Source organism: Cyanistes caeruleus, chromosome 14 (genome assembly GCF_971803275.1).
Source record: "Cyanistes caeruleus chromosome 14, bCyaCae1.hap1.1, whole genome shotgun sequence".
Classification (NCBI taxonomy): Eukaryota; Metazoa; Chordata; class Aves; order Passeriformes; family Paridae; genus Cyanistes; species Cyanistes caeruleus.
Window position 1 is genome coordinate 14,851,188 of NC_141714.1, and position 21,333 is coordinate 14,872,520.

The 21,333-nt window shown below is 54.7% G+C and overlaps 2 long non-coding RNA genes across 2 annotated transcripts; one reads left to right on the top strand and one right to left on the bottom strand.

The window, feature by feature from the left end:
- Window positions 1-732: 732 nt before the first annotated feature.
- Window positions 733-8,649, bottom strand: LOC147650579 (uncharacterized). Its single transcript, XR_015276277.1, has 4 exons — window positions 8,491-8,649; window positions 7,782-8,094; window positions 2,781-6,297; window positions 733-2,538 (listed from the first exon to the last, which is right to left on the bottom strand). It is a non-coding gene; the product is annotated as an uncharacterized LOC147650579 (long non-coding RNA).
- Window positions 8,650-9,296: 647 nt separating this feature from the next.
- On the top strand, window positions 9,297-19,603 carry LOC147650580 (uncharacterized). Its single transcript, XR_015276280.1, has 2 exons — window positions 9,297-9,581; window positions 10,850-19,603. It is a non-coding gene; the product is annotated as an uncharacterized LOC147650580 (long non-coding RNA).
- The last annotated feature ends 1,730 nt before the right edge of the window (window positions 19,604-21,333 follow it).

Sequence of the window (21,333 nt, forward strand, 5' to 3'; positions counted from 1 at the left end):
TGTGACCTTACGGAGGCTGCACAGCCTGGTGTGAAGCTTTTCCATCCCAAACCAGGCATCCTGGGCCAGATCACAGCCCTCAGACCTTCCCTCCCAAAGCAGGCGGGCAGCAGCATCCCCTCCCTGTGTCCTGCGGGGCTGAGGTGACAACTGTGCAGCCTGCAGGGCTGAGGTGACAATTGTGCAGTGTTTGGCACAGGGACACGCTCAGCCAAGCAGTGAGCACCGAGGGCAGGGAAGAGCGCACGGTGTGAGCACAGGGGATGCTTTGGACCATGTCCCTGAGCAGCATTTTCCTGAATTCCTCATCCATGAGATCACAGATCAAGGCAGAGCTGGAAGCAGTGGCCAGATCCCTCTTTCACAGCCCTCGAACAAATTCCCTAAAAGCTTCCCCTGTGTGTGCACAGATTAAGTCGTTAATGAATATTTTTGCTAAGCATCAGAAATCTGGCTGGTGCTGGAGCTCGGCTCAGCCAAGACCTCGGAGATTTGGCTGCAAGGATTCGGCAGCAACCAGCAACGGAGCCAGGGGCCTCCAGAGCTGTGGAGACACTGCATCGTCCTGCCACTGCTCCGGGGTCACTGGGTGGTTGTCCCTCTGCTGTCCTGGCAGGAGTGTGACAGGGAGGGGTCACAGCCAGGCCTGGGTCCTCCCAGGAAGAGGGGAGAACCTGTAGGGATGCTCAGCCCAAGGACAGGCACCAGACAGGCTCCCACGTGGAGAAAGGAAGGATCCAGGTCACTGCACACCTGGCAGGAGATCCCAGGCTGGGCTGTGATCTGCAGCTGGGCCACATCTGTGCTGCCCGTGTGCCACAGAGCGCGGCTACCCCCAGAGCCACCGGAGCCTGGCACTGCCCCAGGTGACCCAGCCCTCGCTCCTCCCTGCCTGAACCCTGTCCTGAGCAGCCACTCCAGCAGCTCCACGGATGCTCCAGGTCTGCAGGGACAGGCTGGAATGCTGAGATGGCACAGACGGGAATGTCGGGGTGGCACACACTGGAATGTCAGGATGGCACAGACTGGAATATTGGGATGGCACACACTGGAATTTGGGATGGCACAGACTGGAATGTCAGGATGGGCACACTCTGGAATGTTGGGATGGCACAGACTGGAATGTCAGGATGGGCACACTCTGGAATGTTGGGATGGCACACACTGGAATTTGGGATGGCACAGACTGGAATGTCAGGATAGACACACTCTGGAATGTTGGGATAGCACAGACTGGAATGTCGGGATGGCACACTCTGGAATGTTGGGATGGCACACACTGGGCTGTGGGAAAGGCAGGCACAGGTCGGGCTGTCTGGAAAAGGAGGGACCTGCAAAGAAGGGAAAGAAAAGGGAATCAAACAACCTTGGTAGGACAGGGAGTTGCTCCAGATCACATTTTCCAGGCACGATCTCAGGCAGCTTTGCGGATGTTAATTAAGACTTCTGCCCTTCCCGGGGGATGCACTGAGGTACTACAAATAATGGTATTACCAGGAGCATAGGTACAGATAAATTAATTAGGGGCAATGTTTGAGAGAAGGAAAGCTGTTGGGATACAGAGCGGGAGGCTATGGATGAACCTGCTCACCCCCACCACGGCACAGCTCAGCCAGACTTCCATGGACTTACCCTGATTTATCCTGCCTCAGAACCAACACCTGCCTTATCCAAAGCCAAGCAGCTGCTCCATGGGAAAGCTGGAGGTAGAACCCAGCTTCTGTAGCTGCGGGGAAGGGGAGGGTACCCCAAAGCCCTGGGCACGGTGGGACACACCCTACAGACCCCCCTGAGCCTGAACGATCCCTGCTGGCAGTTCCAGGCTGGTGTTTCATGAGCTGAGTGGTTTCAGCCTCTGCAGGGAGAGGATGTGGCCACTCTGACCATGAACGGTCCGGCAGTGGTTGCATTCACGGCTATTTTGGGAGAAAACCGTGTCCAAAAAAGAGCCACCAAGGACAGTGGGGAGAAAAGCACAGCCCTGAGCTGTGCTGCAGTTGAAGGTTGGATACGATCTGCTCTGATTTCCTGCCATTCTCTCCATGTGGATCCCGGGCCAAGAGCAGCGGCTGGAGCACCGAACAATGGCCGGAGCGCCCGTCCTGCCAGCCCTGAGCCCTATCAGATCCTGCGGGGACACCGGGGCCTGGCCGGGCTCCTGCCGCTCCCAGATAGGGCCCTGCATTGTCTGCAGAGTTTATTTCCATCCACTTTTGGCAGCCGAGGGCCTTGGGACATTGGGTGAGGCAGCTCCTGTTTTGTTGGACTTCCACGTCCCTTCCTGCTCTTCCTTCTAAACAAAGCCATTATCAGTGCCCTGATCTCGCTGGGGGACAGGGCGAGGGATGCTGTGGGACACCGCCTGCAGAGCCCTTCCCAGCCCCTTCAGCCCCTCCATCCATCACCTGATGCTGGGATGAGGCCTCTGTCCATCACCTGGGAGTCATGACAGGAACCCCCTGTGCATCACCTGGACACAGTGACAGGAACCCCCTGTCCATCACCTGGACACAGTGACAGGAACCCTCTGTTCATCACCTGGACACAGTGACAGGAACCCCCCATCCATCACCTGGGAGTCATGACAGGAACCCCCTGTCCATCACCTGGACACAGTGGCAGGAACCCCCCATCCATCACCGGGACACAGTGACAGGAACCCCCCATCCATCACCTGGACACAGTGGCAGGAACCCCCCTGTCCATCACCTGGACACAGTGACAGGAACCCCCCTGTCCATCACCTGCACACAGTGACAGGAACCCCCCCTGTCCATCACCTGGACACAGTGACAGGGCCCCTCCATTCCTCCTCGGGACACAGTGACAGGTGGAGGCCATTTGGCTGAATTCACGGAGCTCTTTCTGCCTTCTCCAGAAAAAGATCAAACAGAACAAAACGATTCCAGCACAGCAAAGTCCTGGCTACGACTGGACAGACAACAGACCCATGGTGTGCACAGATCTGGGAGGCAGGGAAGGAGGAAAGGAATATGGGTCTCCAGCCACCAGAGCAAGGCTGGAATGCTCTGGCTGGGGGCACCTGGAGGACACTGAGCAGAGGAAAATTTTATGGGAGCCCTGGGTCACCTCTCCAGCAGGTCGGCTCCTCCAGGCAGGAGCAGCATCGCTGGAGGGATGTGAGAACAGCCTTGGACAGAGCCCAAGGACAGAGCCTTTCCAGACCCCTGATCCAGCATCAGAGCATGAGCTAAATACCACTTGGAGCAGGGGCGCTTTCAGGAATGTGCTCCTGCACAGGGAATTGGTGCCGGCAGCTCCCGGGAGCGAGGTGCTCGTTATCCAGAGCAGGCACCCGGACCCGGCTGGAGAGCACAGACCATCCCACTTTTCCATCCTAACCCCCTCAGATGCTCTGGCTCATCTGGAGCTGCTGTTTTGTTCATCACTCCCATTCCAGCGCGTTCCCAGGGCTCAGCCCGCACTAATTACAGCTGGAGAGGCAGGGATGGGAGCGTGGAGCGGCCGCCTGGATGCTGGGAGTCAGGGAATGCTCCCTGCCAAGGCTCCACATGTGCTTTTGTACTCACTCATTGTTTGCCTGTCCTGGTTTTTCCCAAGAAGTTGAGCAGATGGATGGGAGCACTCCCTGGATGTGCCCACGATCACACAGAGCCCTAAAATTCCACCCGGGATGGGAGTTCTTGGGAGAAGCAGAGGTGGGAGGGTCTTGCTCTACCAGCAAGGAGGGAGCTGGGATGCAGAGCAGCCACGTGGGAGACCGGTGGTTTGTGCCTGATGTAAGCCACAGAGTCCAGAGAAACCAAAGGTTTTCCTGGTTGGAATAAATCCCCATGCCTCTGGAGAGAAGCTGCAGCAGCGTCCTGGGAATTCACTTTGCACAGGAGTCTCTTGTGCCTCCAAGTAACATCAACAGTGAGGCACAGGATGGGCTCCAGCACCTCCAGCCTCAGTCTCCCTTCCTGGTGCCCTCCTCCTGCAGGAGCATCCCCGGATCCCCCGAGCTGCTGGAATGCTGATCTCCCCCAGGTGCCCCTTGGCAGCCCCTGAGCCTCAGCCCACGCTCACAGGGCAGCTTGGCCTCCCCTCTGGAGTCCCCACACGGTTCTGTGAGGGATCCCAGGGTCCCCTCCTCCTGGGAGGTGACATTCCCAGTCACAGGGCTCTTCTCTCTGTGGTAGTGGCAGGTGGGAAGGGGTTGGGTCACCAGCTCCCCCAGATGCAGGCGAAGAGAGGGAGAAAACACCCAAAAAAAGTCACCCCGAGGGGTTTTTGGTGCCTCCTCCATTGCAGGGCAGTGCCCACCCTCCTGTGGTGCCAATGGTGCTCCAAGAGCCCAGGAGGAGCGAGCTGGAGCTGCAGGAGATGGAGAAATTTGGGCTCAGAGCAGCTGGGGCAGAACAGCCACCTCAGAGGGGACCAATGTCTGCTTGAATGCAGGAAATTCCCACCTCACAAACCTCTCCTCAGCTCAGGTGGGCACCAGGATGGTGGGATGCTTCTGGAGGCTGATGGGAAGTAGCTGCACACAGGCAGCACTCCCAGGTTACATTTGTGAGAGCTCTGGAAAACACTTTAACAGGCTGGAATGAAAAGCCCCGTTTTCCTCGGAATGAGGGAATCCTGGAGATATCAACACTCCCTTATCACTGTGGTGGCTGCAGAAGCAGGGGCACCTCATCATGTGCAGCTCTCCAGAGAGAGGACAGCCCATTTTCCCACATTCCATGTCAGTGGAGCCAGCTCCCATCATCCCACATGGATTAAACAGGTGGAGAGCGAAGCCAAGGAGCAGATATAGCACCGTGCTCGGGGAGGGGCAGGTGCTCAGCTACAAGTGGGTGTGTGAAATAATCTCCCACTGTCCCTGGTTTTCTGCCCATCCCATTCCTGGTTTCTCTGGGAAAACGCTTCAGCCCACCCAGAGTGCAGAGGCAGCACAGGGGCAGCTGGAGGGATCCCATCCAAGCTGGAGGATTTGCTGACAGCGGGTAGGGACCAAGCCTGTGTTTTTTTCCAAGCTGCTTGGAAAAATCTCGCTCTGGCTCAGGCCCGGCTCTGCAGCCCAGCTCAGCTGATCCAGGCTGGGAGCCTTTGCTTTGCTCTCCTTTGGGAGGACAGGTCCTGTTCCCACCTCAGACAGGGATAGCAACCTTTGCTCTGCTCCAGGCAGAGCCAGGAATTCCAGAAATCCCGGGGGAAGGGAGACCTTTCAAAGTTATCCAGACTAATCTTCAAAGATCCGTGCAATAGCTGGGATGAGCTGCCTGAGCTCTCCAAAAAAAGTCTCGGTGCCAAGCTGCATGGCCTGGAAAAAACCCTCTGTAAATGATCCCAAATGCCCCAGCACATCCCAGTTCCAGCTACTTCCCAGTTCCAACCACTTCCCACTTCTCCTGCCAAGAGCTGCTCAGCCGCTCTCTGCACAGATTATCCTACACGAACTCAGCCTCCAAACTCCACCACACGGGACTGCTGGAAATTTATAGGATGGTTTGGGGTGCTCAGCTCTGTAGTCCAAGGAAAAGGGTGCGAATTTTCCTTCAGGAAAGGCTGGATGCAGTGGGGGAACCCCATGGGGCATCAAATGAGCTCAGAGGAGCCCAAGGCACAACGTGTTTGCAGGTGAGGTTGGATCTCACTCGTGCCCTAAGGTGTCCTGGTGCCCCGGGAGCCTCCCTGGAGGGCACAGCTCACCTCCCACACATCTCCCAGACATCCAGGAAAAGACACGGACAAGCCGGAATGAAAGCACTTTTAGAAAAGCGCCTCGGAAAAATGTAGGGCAAGGCAAAACTCTCGGGAAGGGGCTGAATGATCAGCGCTCCTGGTGCCCCAGGGGGATGGAAGAACCGGACCTGGCGAGCTGCTCCAGCTGCAGTTCCTCCCTGCAGATGAAAAAAGCAGGAGAGGGCGAATGCCCAGGAATGCGGGATGCAGCCCCAGAGCTGTTTGCAAACAGGATGCTTTTAAAGCCTCGCAGGAGGCTGTGCTGGGGCTTTAATCCCCGGCAGTTCATTCGTACCTCCTAAGGTTTTACTGCTGCCCCATTACCTCAGGGTCGGAGCGGGGCTGGAGCGGCGCTGGGAGAAACTCAGGAAGTTGGGAATTGCGGGGGGACGGAGTGGAGCAGTTCTGGAGATCCTTTCTGTCACCAGCGCAGCTCTGGGGAGAATGCTCAGAGGCTTGAAGGCTTCTCCGAACTCGTGCAACCCCTCAGGCCAAGAAAATTGGGTGGAAATGTGGAGCAGAAACTCTTTGGAGACCTCGTCTCATTCCTGCTTTCAGGAAGGCAAAAAAATCCCAACAGATGAGCTGAAAATGGAAAAAAAAAAAAAAAAAAAAAAAAAGAAAAGAAAAAAAAAGTGAAATAGACTTTCCTCGGATGCCCAAGCCTTTGGGGTTTGCAGCTGAGTATCTCGGGGGGGAGCTAAGAGAGGTTCACCCTTTCCCCACGTCCAGATTCCCAGCCCCTGCTCCAGGGATCCTGAGCAATAACGGAGCCGCAGCCGCACTCAGCCAAACCTCTGGCACAGTCAAGGAGTAATGAGCGGTTTAAATGTCATTAGGAAAGAAATTCCCCTGGGAAGTGTGTCGGGACTGTCACATGAGTCCCACTCATGGCTCATTGACCCCGATGGGGTGAAGGACATCCCTGCTGAGGGCACAGCGGAGGAGGGAAACTCCCTTGGAAATGCAAATTTTTGTCTTTTGTTGGAGTAATTGGTGCGATCAGAGCGGGTGGAGTGTGAAGAGCAGCCGGGCAGGAGGATCAGCAATAGTTATTCCAAACAAAACCTTTGGGAAGCCTCAAGTCCCAGAGGGGACAAGCCCTCATCCCAGCGGAGGACACAGGATATCCTTCCAAAAAGGGGTCAAATTCAAATTAGTGGGAATTTCCAGAATATTTCTTAGTTCCCCATAATGCATCAGACTCTGCTTATCGCCATTCCTGCATCTCCCGGGTGAGGATCAGCACTGAGGGATCATCCTGGAGAGAGGACAACAGGCTGCTGGGAAAATGGGAATGGGCTTTGGGTAGAGGAATAAACACTGTTCTACAGAAGAGGGGGAAGAGGGTGTGAGAAGGATGTATGGACAAATTCAGAGAGAATACAGAACAAAAGAGGGATGGGATAAAGCTGGGAATGGAGGGAAGGACAGAGAGGAGGGAAGAAGGAGAGGCAGAAGTGAAGAGACGATGAGGGCCAGGCTGAGCCTCTTGCAGGGAGCAGCTCCCCCAGCCCAGCAGCCCTGCTCGGCCATTCCTTCCCCCTCGCAGAGAGGCTGGAATGCCTTTTTCCACCAGCACCATTTTGTTCTGCCCTGATTTTCCCTCGCCTGCTTTGTTCTTTCCCCTTCCAAGCTCCTGCTGAGGGGAAGTGTTAATTCTTTCCAGGTGCTGGTGTCTCGCCATCCTGCCGTTCCCTGCTCTCCCACTTGGTGTTCTCCAGGCAGGCTCTGCTCCATCTCCCCCGGGGCAGCACCCTGGGAGCCCTGAACACAGGCAGCTCTTCCCAATCCTGAATAAAATCAGACCTGAGGCTGCAACCTCAGCTTCCCTGCCATTCCTTTGCCGTGGATAGTCTGTTCAGAACTGAGGGGACACCAGCCACCAGTGGTGACACACAGACTCCCTGCCCACCCTCCCAAAGTGCTCAGAAAATCCCACTGGGGTAAGGGGCAGGATGGGGAAGGCCACCTGACCCTCCAGGGCCTCCTGCCCTGAGCCTGTTGGGAAGGGAAGCCCAATAAAAGAGCACTTAACCAGCTCAGAGCCAGGTAGGAGCTGCCAGCACCTTGGAGCTGAATGTGTTTGCAATTCCTCGGCCTTCTTGCTTCGACAATTGCCAGGATCCAAAGGTGAAATCCCTGCAGCTGCTCCCGCCGTGGCTGAGGCTCCGTGCAGACATTCCTGGTTCTCGGCACATAAAACAGCTCCGTGTTCCAGGGCAGCAGTGCCACGGCAGGGACACTTTATGATGTGTGAGCCTGACTCCAGGTCTGGGATGGGGAGAGGGAGCAGAGCCTCCTTCCAAAGCAGGTGAGCCCTTGGCTTTGTTCCTCTCTCCAACAGACACCATCAAAGGAGAGGACGGCTCCTGGCTCCTCCTGCAATCCCAGATGGAAATTCACGTGGGGTCAGGTGCGGTGCAGGAGAGAAAAGCTCTGCTGGATCTGGCAGCCAGGACCTTCCCATCCCATCCAAACCCCATCCTATGGACACTCCCAAAGCAGCACTCGTTCCAGCCTGAGCCACCCGCTCCCCCTCTGAGGGCCCATTCCCAGCAAAACGGGGATCACGGGAAGCCTGGAGAGGGAAGGGCTGGCAGCAAGAGCTGCTCCATGGCAGCACTGCCCAGGCTGGAAGAGCCACCAGCCCCAGGGGAAGTGCCAGCAGGGGCTTTCCCTGGAATGCCAGCAGATCCATGTCCCACACACCAGCACTCCCAGGGACATCATGGTTTTCCACGCTTTGGGGGTTTCAGTGGGTTTTGAAAGCCTGACCTCACTTTGAGAACACATGTCAAAGTCCAGCCACAGCTGCTCAGAGCAGCATCCAGGAATTCCACAGCCGGTGCCTCCCAGGCTGGCTCTGGCACAGCCTCTGCTGCTGCCCCAGGCTCCTGGCAGCCCTCATGGCCCCTGGTTGACAATGTGGCCAGTGCCATTTATTAGTGCATTAATTAATTTATAGCAGTAGCACCTGCAGGGAGGTCCCCAGATGTGGGTGCTCCCAGCCAGGCCAGCCCACTCAGCTCCTGGTGATCCAGGACACGGAGCTTCCAGGGGCTTTTCCCTCTGGAAACACTTTGCAGTCCCTCTTGCACTGATGAATGACATGGAAGAGACAGGTTTGAATCCCCAGGCTGGGAACAAGGTGGTGAAGAGAGGGAGACAGGGGAGCTGATACTGATCTAGAGAGTTAGGCATGACCAGGTCTGGTGGCAAATATTGGAATATAGAGGAATATATAGATATTTATAGATAAAGGATATAGATATATTCCTATGTATAGAAATAAATCAATAAAAATATCCCAGTGTGAGGGCCTGGACCCCCCTGCTCCTCTGGAGTTATTTCACCAGCTGCCTCCTCCCATTTCCCAGGGCATCCAAAGGAGTGGTGAAGATAAGAGCCATGAGGAGGACAAACCCCCAGGACAATCCCGAGGAACACAGCTTCCTGGAAGCAGTGAGCCAGGCTTCCTTCACAAGCTGGCTTTCCATTTCCTCCCCCTCCTCTGAAATTATCACGGAGAATTTTTTCTCCCCTGTTCAGTGCCCAATCTCTAATTGGGAACGCAGCTCTGGAGCCCATGGAGGTGTTATTTTCGGCACAGGGAATGGAGATATCTCCCAGCAGCTGTCAATCCCGCTGACCTGAGCTTCTGTGCAGACGCCTTTTTTTTTCCCCCTCTCTTTCCTTTCCGATGTTTTTTCCCACTCCCTTTTTTCCTGCAGCCAAGTTACTGTTTCGCTGCTCTCCGCTGGGACTCTGACAAGCGCCGAGCTCCTCGCAGATGACACAGAATAATTGAGATGTCCTTCTGCTGACCTTCAGTGCCTGCCAGCGCTCACATCCCTGCTGGGGACGAGGTGACAGCCAAGTGGCACCGTGTGCTCGGTGCCCATGCTGGGGAGGGACACCCCTGTCCTGGGGGGAAGGGAAAATGGGGAAAACACCCCCCAGGAATTCAGCAGGAGGGCAGGGAATGCAACCCTGGCGGGAAGGACAGCACTGGGCAGCCCCAGTGCCAGGCACAAGCGTGGCCACACATGTCCCCATCCACCTGTCACATGTGTGTGACAACATGTGTGTCCATATCCACCCGTCACATGTGTCCTCATCCACCTGTCACATGTGTCCCCATCCACTTACCATGTGTGTGTCCATATCTACCTGTCACATGTGTGTCCATATCCACCTGTCACATGTGTGTCCCCATCCACTTGTCATATGTGTGTCTCATCCACCTGCCACACGTGTCCCCATCCACCTGTCACATGTGTGTGACAACATGTGTGTCCGTATCCACCTGTCACATGTGTCCTCATCTACCGTGTGTCCATATCCACCTGTCACATGTGTGTCCCCATCCACTTGTCATATGTGTGTCTCATCCACCTGTCACATGTGTGTCCCCATCCACTTGTCATATGTGTGTCTCATCCACCTGCCACACGCGTCCCCATCCACCTGTCACGTGTGTGACAACATGTGTGTCCGTATCCACCTGTCACATGTGTCCTCATCTACCGTGTGTCCATATCCACGTGTGTCACATGTGTGTCCCCATTCACCTGTCACATGTGTGTCCCCATCCACCTGTCACGCCTGTGTCCCCATCCATTTGTCACATGTCCCCATCCACCTGTCACGTGTGTCCCCATCCATTTGTCACACCTGTGTCCATCCACCTGCCACGTCTCCATATCCACCTACCACACGTGTCCCCATCCAGCTATCACACTTGTGTCTATCCACCTGTCACATGTGTGTCCCAATCCATTTGTCACACATGTGTCCCCATCCACTTGTCATGTGTGTGTCCCCATCCACCTCTCACACATGTATCCCAATCCACTTGTCACATGTGTGTCCCCATCCATTTGTCACATGTGTGTCCCAATCCATTTGTCACATGTCTGTCCCCATCCACTTGTCACTTGGATGGGGACACATGTGTGTCCCCATCCACCTGTCCACGCTGGGAGGATCCCAGTGCCTCCCTCCCAGGGCAGGCCCCACTCCTGGTGTTAAAAGTTACCTCAAACCAAGGATGGAGGAATTCTTTCTTCCACATCCACTGTGTTGGGATGGGAATCTCCCAGAAACTCACACCAGATATTTCCTTTGGTTCCAGGGGAGCTGCAGAAGGCGAATCCAAGTGCAGGCACAGGCCTGGCCATTCCCAGCCCAGGAGCTTCTCCAGAGGAAGGAAGAGGAGATAGAGGCTGGTTTAGATTATGGGAACACTGAAAGGAGCCGGTGCTGTTAGCAAAGAGAGTTGCTGGTTGTTGTTATCACTGCACCCAGAGATAAACCAGGAGTGGGGACAGGGTTTCCAAACAAATGCAAGGAGAGCCAGAGTCACTCCTGGAGAAGTTTATGGTGGGAATAAACACAGTGGGCAAGGGCAGGAGGGAGGGAGATAAGGCTGGATTGGGAGCAGGGAACGGCAATGGGGCAGGTCCACCACATCCCCCCTATGGAGCCAGGGATGGGCTCCCCACCACGGGCTTTATCCTGGGATCCTGCAGCCAAGAGGGAAAAGGGAGGAAGGAATCGTGTCCATGAGCCCAAGCTCCACATCCAGCTCTGAGGAGAGCTTGGGTTGCCTCTTTAAATCTCTGCTCAAACCCCGGCAGATTTCTCAATGTCCCTTCAAAATAAAAATTAATTCACCACAGAAAATACTACGACGAAAGGTTTTGACTTTTCTGGTGATGTTTTTTCCCATAATTTTTTTTCCAGTCTCCCCTATTCATTCGATTTGGCACTAGGTCCCTGTTAGTTGTGCTTGTCCCCACAGCAATTTGTGGGAAATAACCCATTGTCCCCCCTTGCTCCCCAGCCTGGCCATGCCAACTTCCATTGTGCTGACAATTAATTCCAGGTGGCTTTTCCTCCTTTTTTTCCCCTCAGCATATGAAAATGCCTGTACAAAATAAATCTTGGTGACTGAGATGGAGAAACCACCTCTCAGAGCCGCGCTGGCCAGAGGAGCCAAGAGCATTCCCAGGAGTGCCGAGGAGCAGGACAGATTGATGGGAACCTTCCGAAATCCATTAGCTCCAAAACAAACTCTGAGAGATTGACAAGTCCTGCTTGGGACTGGGAAATTCAGATGCTGGAATCTGGAACTGGAGCACAATGGAAAGACAATTCCAGAAATCCCCCCCTGCAACTGCCAAATCCTGGGGAGCAGGCGCAGGAATCCCAGCAGGGACACCCCAAGCTGGGAACAGTCACAAGTCATTTTAAAAGCAGTGTCACTCCATAACTCCTTGATCCTAAATGCAGGTGCTGGACCTGTGCTGATCCCAAAAACCAGAGGGACAAGGAACACTTTGACCCAGCAATTCCTGGCTCGGGCTCTGCACGAGCGACTTTTAATTCCATTTGTGCTCTGGGTCTGGCCCTGAGATATTCCAAGGAATATCTGTAATGGTTTAAAGGCATTACAAGGTGCTGGAAGTTAAAATGGGAAATGTCTTAATTTTGGCTGGGGACCTTAAAAATACAAGGAAGGGCTTATGTGGGACTCAAGTGTGGAATGGGAAATCTGCTGCCTAAAAAACAGCCAAAAATGGGCTCAGCAGAGGTGGAATGGAATAGCTTTTACTGAGAAAAGATCCTTTCTTTGTGTCATTCCAGAGGGAAATGTCAATGCCACCGTGGAAATATATACAGGAATTTGTAGCAAGGAATTATCTGGCAAATTGTATCAATTGGTGGCCAGTGTTTGGGATAATGGCTGCAAAATGCCATTGGAAAAAGGGATGGGAGAGGCACCTGCGTGGTGGGAAACGCTGAGATCCAACCTGTTCTCCTGAAATAACGAGGAGAATAAAGATCCTTCACTTCAAGGACCGGTGGGTATCAGGAAGGGCAGATTTTCTCCATGAAAAGGGTGGTCAGGCATTGGAAGGGGCTGCAGGTTTGGAGTGCCCATCCCTGGGGGTTTCCAAGGAATGCCTTGGAAGTGCTGTGGGCTGGGGACAAGGTGGGGATCAGGCACAGGCTGGACTGAATGACCCTGGAGGGCTTTTCCAACCTCAGTGATTTTGGGATTCTGGGATTTCACTGTCCTGAGCATCTTGAGAGTCCTGCATGGTTTCTCCTCCTACCCCACCTCCAGCAGAAAGAGGGGACACATCCACAGGGATAGAGGAGTTCATGGAGAGCCCTAATCCCACTCCTGATGTTCCCAGCCCAGTCTGGCTGTACAGCAAGGAATGGTGATTACTCTGAGCTGACATTTATCCGGAATTTTCTGGCTCACGAGCAGTAAATCAGCCATTGCTGGGAGCATGACCCATCCTAGGAGGAGAGCTGGGAATCTGCTGGGGACTGAGGGAGAAAGAGAAGAAAATGATCAAATTCCACCCCTTTTTTGGAAGGGTAACAGCACCAGCTGGGACCTAGGGTCACCCCAACATGACTTCAACAGCCCCTCCGGGTTCCCTGGGTCACAGAAGGTGGGAGCAGGAATCCCTCCCCATGCTGAGTCTTTATCAGCACTTAATTAAAACCTGACAAGAAGATTAACAGACAGAGGGCAGTTTTAATTAACTTAAAATCAAGTTCTATTTCCCAATTGGTCACAGGGCACAGCCACCTGCAGGTCCCACTGCAAAACCAAACCAAAATGGGGAGGTGGGAAGGGGAGAGGGAGGATCCGAACCTCTCCAGAACCTCCTGCTGCTCTGCCCTGCCCTTGCTCATCCTCCTGTCGCCCAGATTCCTAGGCAGGTATCCAGCTGCCAGTGGCCACTGCACCCTCTGGCCTTGTTGGAGCAACTTAAAGATGATTTCTTTCCTTATTTGTTTGAGTTTAATTTATTGAAACTCTGTTCCTGAGGACTCACAAAGCCAAAAACTGTTCTGCCCTTTTTCCCTAGGGAAAAGGCTGGGACAATGTCCAGGAGTAGGGTCTTGGGTAGCTGGGGCTTAATGCTGGAAGTACACATTGTCCATCTATCTGTCTGTCCATCCATCCTTCTCCTGCTGCTGCTCAGGGATGGAGAAAGGGAAGGTGTCCATCAAAATCATCCCTGTCCCACTCCTCCTGCCTGTTCCAGAGCAAACAGCTGGAGCAGGAGGCTTCTCCCTAGGAGAGGCACATGGAAAGGGATGAGTCCGACATAAAACAGGTGAAGGGAATCTAGGGAGAGAAAAGGCATGGGAATTGGGAATACTGCCCTCCCCTCCTTGCATCCACTGCTTTCACTTAACTGCCATGGAGTGATGGGCCCCAAATTTGTGAGATGCCAGGAGCCTGAACCATCCCCTGTCAGAGCTGCACCTTCAGCTGCCTCACCCCTGGATGATGATGGAGAGGGACCAGCTGGAAACACTCCGGGTGCCCTTTAGCTCCAGGTTCCTGCTGGATGGGGCAGCCTGGGGAGCTCACTGGGAATCCCTGCACACACAGGGGCACAGGGACCCTTGGGATGCCCACAGGAACTGCCCAAAGCACCACCCTGAACCTCCAATCCTCCCATCAGGAGCAGCCCCCACGCACCAGCCCAGGGTTGTTGTGAACTTTCTCCTCCCATTGTTTGTGCCGTGTCCCCCGCGTGCCTCTTCCCGCTGATTTCCTGACAACCTTGGGAGGAACAATGCAGCCACCGAGTATTTTTTCCTCTGGGTTTTTACAGTTGAGGAGGGATGAAGAATGAGGGTGCCCTGCTCCAGCTCCAGCTCCCAGCACAGCTCTGAACACTCAGAGCTGCCAGGTTCATCCAAGGGTTTATCCAGGTCTGCTGATTCCAATGGGAAGAGCAAGGCTTGTTTAGATTTCATCCACTTCTTTGGAGCATACTCCTGAGGAGCTGAGGACGAGGTAGCTCAGCCCCAGTGGGATAATCTCATCCATGCTGCTGAGCTCTCCAAAGTCAGGCTCTGCTGGACAAACTCTTTGTCACCCTGTACCTTTATTTTTTGGCTGCCTTTGTATTTTGTGATGCTCTGAATTCAGCTGGATGTGATTTAACAACCTGCTGTAGTCCCGTTTTCCAGGGAGAGGTTTGCTTGGGGAAGGAAGAGGAAATGTCCTCCCAGCATCCTTACAGATGAGGAGAGTGGGACATCAGGAGCTGGGTTGGATGAGCCTTGTGAGTCCCTTCCAGCTCAGGATACTCTGTAATAAAAAAGATGGGCCTGGATGGAGGAGCAGGGTGGGGAAGGAGCTTTCCAAGAGGCAGCTGATTCCTCCACCCCCTCCATGAGGCAGCTCCTCCAGAGCAAGGACTGAGGAAGGAGCGGCACCGATCCCAAAACTCCCTTCCCAGCTGTTTTACTTCCTGGCAGGCAGCAAGGGGAAGTCAGGCAGCACCAGCCATCCTCCCCTTGACCTCCCTGCTGAAATTCCCAAAAGAAGAGGAAAACTCCCCATCCAATGCTGAACTTTGGGACATAACCAGCCCCTTTTCCCTCCTCCTCCTCCACTTGAGAACTCCCTGGCACAAGGCTGTGACTGACACAAGCCCTTGTCACCTCTACCCTATGCCCTAAATCCTTTCATCATCCTTGGGAACCTCCCATCCCCAGCCCATTGCCACAAGGAGCGGAAGGACGGGAGGCCACGGGAGATGGACAAGCATTTAAAATGTTTAATGGACAGAAACAGCCCATCCTGAGCAGGGGTCCCAACCTCTCGGAATATTTCAGAGGGAAAAGAGAGCCAGCCCCTCCTCCCCCACCTTGTTCCAGTCTGGTGTAGGGTTTAAAGGAGGCTCCCCATAGAGAGGAGCTTCAAAGCCTCTGCAGCCCCTCCCTCCGAGTGTCCTCCTGCTTCAGTCCCACCCTCCGCATTTCAGGGCCTTTCATCCTTCCTCTTCTTCGTCCTCATCATTAGGAGGTTCTTTCCCCCCTCCCGCCCACTCCCACCCTTGCTGGAGACTGCCTTTGGTCAGGAGCCCAATGGGAACCAGCTGTCAGGCAGAGCTGGGATATCCTGGAGAAAACAGCTTGGAAATGCCTCCCCCCTGCTTCCCCCTCCATGGCAAAGACAAAACTCCTGCTGCAGAATGGCCCTGCAGATGGAAAAGGCATCCTGCAGGCCACCCTGCCCCTGACCCGCGTGGGTCCCCCGCTGGCGGGGTACCAGGAGCTCCTGACTCCCTTTGGAATCACCAGCCCATCCTGTTTGTCCTCCTCCTGCCAGCAGGACCCTCCTGACCCCGCAGCAGGAGCGCAGGGCCCTTGTGCCGGAGCATTCCGTGTTAATCCTCCTCTCTGGACTCCTTGCACCTCGCTCCAGCATTGTTCCTCTGAGATGTTCCTGCCCTGCCGGCCTGGGGGTGGTTGTTGTTTAAACAGCAGCAGCCACACAAGCTGCTGCCTGTCCTGCCTTTCCAGGGTGGTCTGTAATTGCTTCCTGTCCTCTCCAGCAACTGCCTTCATTTGTTTGAGTCTCTGCCTAATCTCAGGACTGGGGGAGTTGGGAATGAGAGAACTTTGGTCCAGGCTCTGGGGTGTTTCCCTGGGCTGGGATGAGCTGAGCCAGTTTTGGAGCTCCTGGTAAAGTCACAGTCCCACAGCCAGGAGAAAAGGCTGAACTTAAAATAACCCAGGCATGCCAAAGCCTGGCCTCAGCAAAGCTGGAGCCCTGGTTTAGGGCTGCGGTGAGACCATGGGTTCTGTGGTCCTTGGATGTGGTGGCTGGAGCCCAGGTGTGTCCTGGTAGGAGCAGGACTGGAAAAAGCAATGGGGGAATGGGGGGAGAAATGAAATGTTATTCCTCAGACTTCAGAGCTCTGCTGTTCTTGGTTGTGTTATGGCCTGGGCTGTGCTTGGTGTGGATTTTATCCAAGGCGGTTCGCACACATCCCGCTGTTTTCCCAGCGTGCTGATTCCTTGTCTCTGCTCTGGCCTCTGAGCTGCCATTATCCTGGAGCAGGAAAAGGGATGCTGGGGGCCAGCCCTGAGCAAAGCTGAGCTGTTCAGCAGGTCCAGACCAAACACTCCAACTTTGTGTTTTCCCCCTCGCTCCAAAAAGGAGAACTTTGGCTTTTTGTTGAAATGGGAAATGCTGTGGATAATGGCCACTTCCAACAGCAGTTTCCTCATGGATAAACTAAAGCTTTTAAAGTAAAATGCTCCAGAAGGTGTTTCCAGAAATAAGAAGTATCTTCCAGCATTAACCTGCATGGTTTGTCTGGGAAAGGAAACTGGATGGGAATTTCCTGGGGTCTGGTTTGTGACTGAGGCAAGAGGACAGGGATGAGTGGGACAAGGTGCAGGAATAATTTGCCTTCCAACCCACACCGAACCCTGGCATGTCCCCAGACTGTGCCACCTCCCCCTCTGCTCCAGCTGTGCCAGCTGGGTCTCGGTGCCACATGGCACCAATCTGTGGCAAGTGTCCTTGCTGTCCAAAGGGTCACTGCTCTGTGCTGTCCCCCAGGAGAGACAGCCTGGAGTTAAAGCAGCCATGAAACCAAAGCCAGAGCAGGCCCATTCCATCCTCAACTCCTGTAAATACTTCCCTGAATGGCTTTTCAAGCTGTTCCTGGCTGAGGAGTCTCTCACACACACATTGCACATCTCTGTGCCTGCTCTGAATGTGCAGGATGCGGCACGGCACGGATTGGGAATCTCTCGGTCTCCTGGCTCGTTGGGACTGCCCTAACAGGGTGTGTTAGGCCCTGTTTTCATCCTTTAAATGAATGTATGGACACTCCAAAAGGGGATAAGCTTTTCACAGCCCACACAGCCCCTGGCAGGAGCTCTTCCAAATGCTTCCAACACATCCCACGGGTGCTGTTCCAAACACTTCAAACACATCCCGTGGGTGCAGCTGCCTTGGAGATGCATTGGGGATGGCCTTTCCCATGCCAGAGCCAGGAGCCATTCCGTGGGCCAGCCTGGCTGGGCTTCACCTTGCAGGGCTGGATCCAGCTTGGAGGCACCTATTTTACCCCTTCTGAGGTGCCCAGGGTGTGATGCTCACTCTGCTGCATCATCTCCAATACAGCCTGAATCCGTCCTCTGCTTCCATCTCCAGCATCCCACTCCAACAGCTCCAAGCCCTGCAGGCTCTCATCCCTTTCCTGACCTCCTCATGCTTCCAGCAGCTCAGGCCCCCTCCTGCAGAGCTCTGGGTCTGTCCCTTCACAGGGAACACTGACCAGCAAGGATGGCACAGGCTCCATATGGGGCTGCTCCCAATGATGCACAACCGAGAAACAAAGCAGGAGCCTCTGCTGGGTGTCTCCACCATGAGATCCTGGAACACAACACGTTCCCAGCTCTGTCCCATCTCTGCTTCTGCTCAGTTTCCTGCTTTTTGGCACCAGGTAGCACAAATATCCCTTCCCTTTCCTCTTATCCGCACCCTCGCTCCTTCCCTGATTGCACTCGGCTTTTAATGGAGCTCTGTTCCTTTTCCTGGCCGCTCCTGCTTCCCTCGCAATCCCGGCTGTCAAGAGCTATCTGTTCCCAGAGAGACAACTCCATGCTGGGATGTGCAGAGCAGGGAGGAGCTTGGAGGAGAGCTCTCCAGCAGTGCAGTGCAGCTGGGCCACTGGCACAATGGGAATGACCATGGGAATTCCTGCTGTCCTTGCCTGGATCACCTGGGTGTGACCTCAGCTCCATGTTCCGGGCGCAGCACAGTGCTCAGTGCCAGCCCTTCCCCTCACAGATGTCCCCATCCGCTGTGGCACTACCAGGACAATGCCCCTCAGGGGCAAAGGAAGGGGAAGCTGCAGCCCTGGATTGAGGGAAAAGGACAGAACATTCCTGACAGACAAGGACCATGCTGCTTTTCTTCTCGCTGTGGTTCTCTGGCTGCCAGGAATGCCGAGGGCTGGCTTGGAGCGTTATCCCAAAGGGCTCCAGCCCTTGGTGGTCAAGGAATTAACGTGGACTTTCTGAGCCAACAAAGAGCCAGAATCTGATGGGTACCAGAAAGAGATGGGGGAGAGAAAAACAATCCTGGTTCTGATTACCTGGCTTCAAACCCATGGCAATAAACCCAAATTTGGGAAGCAATTAGAAGGGAAGAAGAAGAGCAAGAAGAAGAGGGGGGGAATGAAAGAGTCGCCTGGCGGTCTCAAGGCAGCCTTTCAAGGATCAGCATCTGGATGAAAGCCAACATATCAGCTCTAATCTTTGGCTTTTTGTTGGACTTAACAAGGACTTTAAAATGAATCCAGTCGCAACTGACGGGCCCCATATGGATCCTGGTTTGAAATCTCCTTTCCAGCTCGGAATCAAATAAGCTGGGACAGCAGAGAGTTGGACAGGGGATTTCAAAGGGAAAAACAAAGGCAGGAGCACAGCCGTGACCTCCCACCCATGCATGGTGCCCACTCCCACCCAGGGCTGGGCATGAGGACACTGGGCTCCGTGTCAGCCCAGGGTCACCGCACACAAGTGGCTTTGTGGCTCCACAGAGGGGCTGTCTGTGACCATGACAATACGACGGGGACGTTTCCCTTGATGCCACTCAGCTCCCCAGACTCGCTGTGGCTTCAATTCCATCTGAATCTGGAGCTTGCCTTCGTTTGCTGCCTTTTCTTTCAAACCTGGATACAAAAAGTGTGCAGCTATTTGCCATCACATCTAAAAAACAATTAAAACCCCATCCTCGCCTGCTCGTGCTCCGAGGCTGGCGTGTCTCATCTCCCTAAGCTGCACCAGGATGCGAGAACAAAGGCATCTGACCTGTAGCCATGGCAACCCTCAAATTCTACACCTTTGCCTTTTGTACCAAGTTGCCCCTCCCTGCTCTGTGCACACACACGTCTGTGCACACTCCTGTTTCCTGCACACACGTGTGAGGTGTAAAAATGCTGTTCCTGACTCTTCCAAGTGCTCCTGCCTTTGCCTCACGCTCCAGGTGAATCCCCACTCCTCCCGCGGTGGCATTTGGCTCTCAGGTGTGGGCAGGGTTAACTAAAAATCCACTGCTGGCCACAAGGTAGCAGTTGGTTCAAGGGAGAAAAGCAAGTGTTGAGAGCCGAGGGAAGCAGGAGTGCCATGAGGGATTATTGGATAACACTTGGCATGCCAGGGCTGGGACAGCTGCCCTCTGCCTTTTCCTGGCTGCTGCCACCATCCAAAGGGGCAGCCACCCCCTGAATCCATCTGCCAGCATGAGGGGGGAGAAATGGAACACCAACACATCCCTGAGGAAAGGAACACCAACAAACATCCAAATTAATGATTGTGATTGTTCCAAAGGGAAGTGCCGGGTCATGGTTTTAGCACCTGGCTCATGCTGACACCACACCTGGAGCTGCTCCTGTTTGCACAGGGCTTGTCCTGTGCCAGCCCCGAGCACAGCTGTGGGTTTGTGCCTTGGAAGGGGTCAGCTCTGGGTGTGGAGGGTGGCACAGAGAGCAGGAGAGAAAGGGAAGATCCCCCAAGAAGGCAGCAGCCCCAGGGTTTCCCCCGGTTTGAGGCTCAGCTGTGCCACAGCCAGGCACACAGAGAGGCCTCGGGGAGCAGCTGCTGGGCAGCTTCTTGTCCGCTTCAAAGGCTGCTTCCCAAGGGCTCATTCTTTGGGAAAGCCTGGCACCACCCACTGTGCCAGACCCAAAATGCTCTTGAAGGAGACTGAAATGTGCACAAAAACCATCCCTGTGTTTGTGGTGACCCTGCAGAAGAGGGGATGAGTCACCAGGGGCTGGAGCTCCTTCCAAGGGGCAGCTCCTGTCTCTGCTCTCTGTGACCAGGAACAGGACACAAGGAACACCTGGAGCTGTCAGGAAAGAGTTGGGTTGGATTTTAGGTAAAAGGTTCTTCCCCCAGAGGGTGTTTTGGCACTGAACAGGCTCCCAGGGAATGGGCACAGCCCTGAGGCTGCCAGAGTGTTTGGACACCACTCCTAGGGATGCCCAGGGTGGGATTGTTGGGGTGTCTATGCAGGGCCAGGGGCTGGATGAGTGGGTCCCTTCCAGCTCAGGAATTCCATGATTCCATGAAGTGCATCAGACAGCCCTATCTGGGTCCCATCAGTGCCTTCTGCTCCAGGGCAGAAAGGACTGGGGGCTTTAAGCCACTTCTCACTGCATGCACCACTGCCATGGATCCCTGGGGAAAAGGGAAGGACTTCTGAAGTGGGACAGCTCAGCTCTGCTCCAGGCAGTGCCCAGACCTCCCTGGGATCAGGCTGGGACTCGGTACCACCCTTGGGCAGGGAGGGCACAGCCAGAGCTCTCCCCTCCCTCCTTTTAAACACTTCCAGTGGTGAGTGTGGCAATGAAAGCCGGGCTGGGCTGTGGTTACAGACGGGGGCTGGTGCAGCGCAGCCCCTCCCGCAGACATGGAAGGGTTGCTGCTCATTCCCTGCAGCAGGAGGCCCCTGGGCACGGGAGAGGCTCCAGCTCATTGACGTCAGCTCAAAGGCTCCCCTGCCTTCCATGGCCTCGCTCCGGGACCCTTTTTCCCTGGGAGAAGCCGCGTACTGGGAAAGCAAGGCAGGACCTAAAGGTTGGATAGACTTGGTGCTCTGCAGCGCAGAGCCATGGCCATGGAGACTGCATTCCCCAGCATTCCCACTCCATCCCGGCCAGGACCAGGAACCTGGAATGCTGCATCCATCCCTGGAGAGGGCTGATCTTTGATGCTCTTCCAGAGAAATGGGAATGTCTGAAATCCTTGGCAGTGTGT